Below are 7,081 nucleotides of genomic sequence, written 5' to 3'. Positions count from 1 at the left end.
GCAACAAGATCACAAGGCAGTGGAAACATTTCCAAACATCTGTTTTTAGAGTGTTCTTTCTCTTGGAAAGTAGTTACTTTCTTACTCATTTTGAGTCTCACCTTTACTCTGAAGAGAAGCTGCAAGAGTGTTTATTGTTTTGCTGCCAGGTAGCTTCTGACCTCTGCAAAGGTCCGCAAGTTTGAAACACTTGTCTTTTTGTAGAAGAGAGAGGAATGACTCATCTTTAAAGTTTCACAATTCTATTCTCTTAACCACACACAATGCTGCTAATGAAACATAATTTAACAGATATCACAAGTAGAGAAATACTAGAATCATCTTCCCTTTCAGGCAGCTGTAAAGCAAATTTCCCCAGACTGTAGGCTTTCTTTTAATGTTCAAGTCTCCAACTGTTAACTAGTGTTTTCTGTGCATCTTCCAACAGTATTTGCTGAGGAATTTATTTGGCAGTTTGGTGCTATGCAGATTTTAATGGACTCACAACCATTTTCTTTCTTTTGCCAGGACTAACATAGATCTCTCTAGTAGTGTACTCTTTTTAGTCTTTTGCTATTAAAGAAACCTAGAAAGACGCTTTTATACAGTAATCATTAGTTAACTTCTGCCAAGTTCTCCCTTTAGTATTGCATGTTCAACAACACTGATAAAGTAGAAGTATTTGCCTTAACTTGAGTACTTAGCTTTTAAATGACTTGCCAATTTAAGTAGCTCTGTTCTAGCATTAACCAGTATCTCAAGACACAACACTTAGAGAACATTTTCATTAATGAACAATGGAGAGGAGTCCACATTTTAAATAGTCTTCTCAAGAATTTCAGTTGTTCTTGATCTCTCCTTGCCACATCTGATTAAGTCACCAGTATTTTTACCTCATGTGACTGATGGAGTGGACCAGGATCTTGTTAAGTGGTGGTTGTGTTTTCAGTATCAGTAATCAACAAATTAGAACATACTTAAAATTGACACTAAGGACCGTCATTATGGTTAGGGAACTCTGGAGGCCTTGTCCTTTGTGCATTCACTGCTGACCCAAACTCCACACAGCCATGGAGGTTTGAATCCACCATCAGTGCTTCAGGAGAAAGATGAGCAGTCTCCTGCCATGTGCTGTACAGACTCAGAAAACCTCTAGAGGCTCAGCTATGAGTTAGTTCTGACTCAAGTTATTATTAGTAATAGGACTATATATCTGGTAGCAAAAACCTGCCCTGCAATCCTGAAGGCAATTGTGGTTCAAAGCCACCAGATGTTCTGCAGAAGGATGGACACTCTCCTCCCGTGCAATTAACTGCCTCTGAAAACCCACTGGAGGGTCAGCTATAGGTCAATTCCAGCTCGACAGCAAACAACAACAACATGGTATTGCAATTCATAATTTACTGATGTTATAATTGTCACTTGGAGGTATTCAATTTTATCACTTACTGATAAAAACACTGTAAAAATATAAAGATATCAATAGCAAAAGGCAATAATAGAAACACATAAAGAAGGTATGTGACTTACAGAAGAACTGACTTATGATGAAATCATTGGAACAGACTCTCAGTCGTAAGTCAAGACTGCCTGTGATTGCTTCATCAGTGGGTTTTATTCAGGCATCGTTTGAAACTCTCTGAATTGTGAGAGTTAATTTAGCTTTGTTAAAAACAAATTGCATAGTCTGTAAATTCACTTAACTGGGCACACTGAAACTGAAATATGTTGCCAGGCCTGGGGTGAACAGTGCCCTCTTCCCACTGTGTACCACTCATCTCGTGAGAGCTCTCTTTCCTCGTGTATCTCCCTTACAGTGTGCAGCTTGTGGCGTCTGGGTGTATGGACTCTTGAGGGCTTGTATCAAACTGTAGGGCAGATTTTTCAAAGGTTCCTTTTTTGAAATAGAAATTCTATTTGCTCCTCCCCATAGAGCTAGAGTTCTTGGAGACTATGCCTTACAGCTGTGTGTGAGTTAGTGCCTCTTCATGCTGTGTTGGGGTGGGAGGGTCCCTCCATTATGATAATGAAAATAGGATGTGATAAGGAAGGCCAGCAGTAGAAAAGTATCCAAATGTGAACTTTGCTGCCATGTCAAGTTCCCAAACCTTCTCTGCCAATTCATTAATGTATTTTCCAACAATTCCATATAATTTGGAAACACATGACCTTTTTAGAAACATAAATGGGAGCATATTAAACATACCTACTTCCTGCTTCACACTGTCCTAGAGGACATTCCTAATCAGTGTACATCATACATAGTAATGTGAACAAGCTCTGGTGGCTTAATCCCTAGTGTGTTGTGCTACCAAGCACAAGTCCAAGCTGGTGGTTTGAATTCACCAGCATCTCTGAGGAAGAGAGATGGGATAGTCACCTCCCATTAAGATTTACAGTCTCTTCAGCCTTATCATGAGGAATCACTGAGGCAGAATTGATGGCAGTGGGTTTAAGGGTTTGGGATTGTGGGTGGTTATTTTGTTGCTCTTGTTTTTATATCTCTATAAAATAAAATAACATAGATGCCCTTGGGGTATATAATAGGTTAAATGCTGGTTGTGGGAGAGATGAGGCTGTTCTTGCTGTTAAGATTTACAGCCTCAGAAACCCCGAGGAGGGTAAGTGACTAAATGGCAGCGAGTGGGTTCCTACATAATAATCATTTCCATAACTCTTTCTAAGTAACATGCATATACAGTTATTTAGGAATTCAACAATTTTAGTCATTACCTCTTGACTTTCTATCGTGATAGATGATGCTGTAGCTCTCCTGTGGTGTTTCTTTGCACCCTTCATTCCTTTTGTTTAAATTAGTGCACAGCCTTTGGTTACTCTCATAAAATTCAGTTACCTTTTAGTACTTTGTGAAGAGTTAAGTTTGGCAGTTCAGTACTGCATGGTGTTAAATATCACTAAACACATTGCAGCTTTGTTTTAGATTCTCTTTGATGTCAGAGGCTTTCCTTGGCTATCCAGTGAGCCCTGACTATTCCATTTCAGAATGGGATGAGAGAGAGCAGACAGTAAGCTGTACACAGAGTGGCTGGCACTTGAGAGTTGGTGGGCTTCAACTTGGGGGCAGCAGGTGGTGGGCTTCTTTGTGCTGAGTTTGGGGCTTTCTCTGAAGTCTTTCCACTAAGAAAAATTCTTTGCAATCCCAGAGGCATGTGGTTCAAATCCACCAGATGCTCTGCTGGGAAAGGAGGGACAATCTTCTGTACCAGTCAGATCCAATTTGACGGTACACACACAAAAATAATAAAATCTTTTTAAAAAAGAAAGAAGAATTCTCCAGACTCGACTCAGAGAGTAGCATCAGAGAACTAGGTATGATTGAGACAATGTAGAGCATAGGCCCCTTGTGACCACCTGGTGCCCCATCCTGACTTGCCCCATGCCTGGCAGACCCTGTCTCTGAAGCCTCTGGGTTCGGTTCTCTAAGGCATCAATGCCTGGTCTCCTGATGAAAGGAGAGGCAGGAGTCATTGGTAACAGTAGCACAATGCCTTTCTGATGCTGAGCCTCCTGGGATCTGTGAGAAGCAAGTAGCCACTGGCATTCAGACTGCAGATCTTTCTCTTTGCCTGTCAATTAACAGATATTGTTTACCTTTTGAAATTTCTGATACTATCTCTAGCTTTCTTTAGTATGGTGATTTTTACTACAACACCAGTCCCCTCCTTTTGGGGGGGCCGCATTTTGCAGAATTTGGGGCAGAGAGGAAAAATTTTTGGCCAATTCATCACTTAAAAATCCAGACAAGCTATATAAATTGCCTGATGATTACCTTCCTCATATTGTTCTTTCAGGATAGATCTTGTGCAGTAAAAGAAACTGTGCCTCTGTTCATGGAAAGAAAAAAGTTCAGAAATCAGTGCTTCCTTCTACAGTCTTAATATGGGTCTCAGCAACGAAGTTTACCAAAAAAATCTGCCCTCCCCAGTCAAATCCTGGACTGTTTTTACCCGCCCTGTTCTCCACGGCTGTGCTGCAGGTTTTGTTAATGACAGGTGTGGATGATTGGTTTCCTAATTGCATGGCAGTCTCCCATTTCTTACTTTTCCAGCATGTGTAGTCCTGACAGGAGATGCTGATGGGACAGTAGTTGCACCTTACAAACACCTCCTCCCGCTCTCACAGCTGCATCACCATTACTTGTCAAAAGTTGCTGAACTTAAGGTCTCATGTCAGAATTGCCCTCAACTGTTCATGTTCCAATACCTTACGGAAACTCATCTCCTTCCCAGTCTACATGGGGCGCTGTTAGCACACCCCCGTCACAGAGTGGATATGCATAAAGACATTTAAAAGAATAGCAGAACCCAGTGCCATCAAGTTGATTCCAACTCATAGCACCAGTCCTGGGACAGAGTAGAAGTTCCTAATGGTTCCCAAGGCTGTAAATTTTTATAGAAGCAGAAAGTCACATCTTTCTCCCAATGAGTGGCTGGTGGATTTAAGCCTCAGACTTTTATTAGGAATGGAGTATTTTAACCACTGTGCCCACCAGGACTACTTTGCAAGACATTCCCACTGTCATCAACTGAGATCAACCCTGTTAGATAAAGTAGAACGCCTTTTCGGGTTTCTGAGACTGTGAGACTTTATAGGAGTAAAATGCCTCTTCTCTCTCCCATGAAGAGACTAGTGGGCTTGAACTGTTGGCCTTTTGGTTAGCATCTGAATGCTTTGTCATAGCACTACTACTGGGATTCCTTCAAATGCAATGTAATTAATTGTTAGTAGTCATGTAACCAAGATGATTGAAATTTATATTCATTCAACAGCCAATACGGTTTTTAGTATTGTGCTAGGATGTATTCGACCTCAAGTGGAAGAAACTCAGTTATTTGTTTTGTGTTCCAGACACTTAGGTTTTACTAGCTTAATGCAGTTCAGTAATTTGTGTATCTGAGACGGAGGATGGCAAGGGCAGGCATACCTCAGGATTCACTAGGCCCAAGGAATCAAATGATGCTTTATCCATGATAGCTCTTGTCTCTCTTATCCCAACATTGAGTATCAGCCTCCATGTGCTGGGTGTGGCATGCTTTCTTTGCATGGCTGAAGACATGGTTATGACAACTGCAGACATGTATCTCATTTCAGCATCCATTCTAAGAACCAGCAATTTGAAGAGATCTTCATGTCTAATACTGGAGCTGTGACTTCTTTTCCTACCTTTGTCCCTGCCCTCCCCTATTTCTTCCTGGCATTAAGAAAATATCTATGGAAAGTTGTTTTAAGAGATTTCATTTGTTTTTGCTGGACAGGTAGCATATGCAGGTGTGAGGGTGCTGTGTTGGCTGTGACCCAGGGATGAGTGAGGTCATCTGGACAAAAGACTGGTGGGGATTGGGGGGGCTGTGATTCAGCACCAGATGACACAAGATTGCTAGATCTTTCCCTTTTGAAAAAATTATGCTACTTTATTTACAAAATTCTAGTACATTGTTTTCCAGGCCAAACCATCAAATTGATCTTTCCCTTTTTTAGTCAGGAATCCAAATCATGACATAAATTTTCTCAAGTCTATGAAACTTTGATAAATAAATAATTCAGGCATTTTTTTTGAAATCTCTTTCTGACTACATAACACATCGTTTGCAATCTCTTATGTTTCAGCCTCAGTCAACATAAGTAGAAATCCAGGTCAAGAGAGCTAGACTGATTTATTCCAAGTGATGTGGTGATTACTGTATTTTCATACAAATAAAGTAAGCGGTATATGTTTTCTGCACACGGTGTAGCTCCCTCAAGCATCAGTTTCCTGTGCTCTTTATATTTGCACATGTTATTTACCTTGGTGCATGTGTATGAAAACGTGTAAGTGGCAGAGCAGAGCTCAGTAATAGATCTCTTGGCTCAAATGTGGTATGCTTCTGAATGGGCCACATTGTAAGAAGTTTGTTTTCATTGGCCACCTTCTTTCCTTGAATTTTTCAAAGCCCGCATTAGCTCTGTAAGAGTGTCAATGTTTGGCCTTAATTTACTAGACTCTACCTATATTCATTACAAGCTCGTAAAAATCATTCCCAAATGAGACTCGATGCTCAGGTTAGTGTTTGTGGAGTTGGGTCTCTTAGCTCTTGAGAAGTCAAATGTGCACCTCACATTGTTGTGTTCTTTTGGATGAAGTGGGCCGTGGGCCAGCCTGTGAAGCATGCCTGTAATAACCCTCTCTCTCTGACAGAGCCTGCAAATACCAAGTTGACAGATGGCCCGAGGTAGAGTTTGTGCCTGTGATATAAATTAAAGTTAAGATCCCAAGTAGAGTTTAAATAGTTCTGATGACATTTTAATTTTAGTCAAGTAGCCATTCATTAGAAGATTGACATAATGATCCTTGTTCAACAGAAATCCCTTAAGTGTATTAATTTGGGCTTTTGAGTTTAGTGACGCCAGGACAGCAGACCTGGGCCCCGCACACTGATGGCCTCGCTTGGTTTTGCTCTCCACACACATTTCTTTGGCTCATCAAAAGGAAAGCGTGTGTTTTCTGTAGTTTTGAAAGTAACTCGCATAATGCTAGTGAAATGCACTTGTAGCTTTGGGTTTATCTTATCTGTAAACACAAAGAGATGAGCTTTGTTAAAAACATTTTCTTAAAAAGTGAATATTGACGGAGTCCCTGAAAGTTGACCTGCTGCCCCAAGACAAAAATACACTTCATAAACATTTACAGCTGCCTGGTTTGGTCCACCCCCCCCCCCCACCTCCATAACCACCTCTAATTTGCTCTGCCTGTGACCTCTGAAACCTCAGAAAGTTCAAATTGCTATTCAGTGTTCTGTGTGAGGTATAATGAGAGCCGCCCCATTCCAAGCGCAGGCTGCATGCACAAGGCACACAGGGACTGCAATTTTTGGTCATTTTTAAAGTTCTTCATTTCCTCAGCCTACGTTCATTACAGCTGCTCTAGTGGCACTGTCGTTAAGGTATTCAGCTGCTAACCAAGAAGAGGCTGACATTTCGAACTAATCAGCTGCCCACAAGAGAAAGCTGTTATAGTCCACTTCCCTAAAGATTTGCAAGCCTTGCAAACCCTGTGAACCAGTTCTGCTCTGTCCTGACAGGTCACTAAGATTTAGCAGCAACT

This window comes from Elephantulus edwardii, unplaced genomic scaffold (assembly GCF_000299155.1).
Source record: "Elephantulus edwardii isolate Elephantulus edwardi_28Jun2011 unplaced genomic scaffold, EleEdw1.0 scaffold00054, whole genome shotgun sequence".
NCBI classification, from domain to species: Eukaryota; Metazoa; Chordata; class Mammalia; order Macroscelidea; family Macroscelididae; genus Elephantulus; species Elephantulus edwardii.
Note: the sequence above shows the minus strand (reverse complement) of the source record.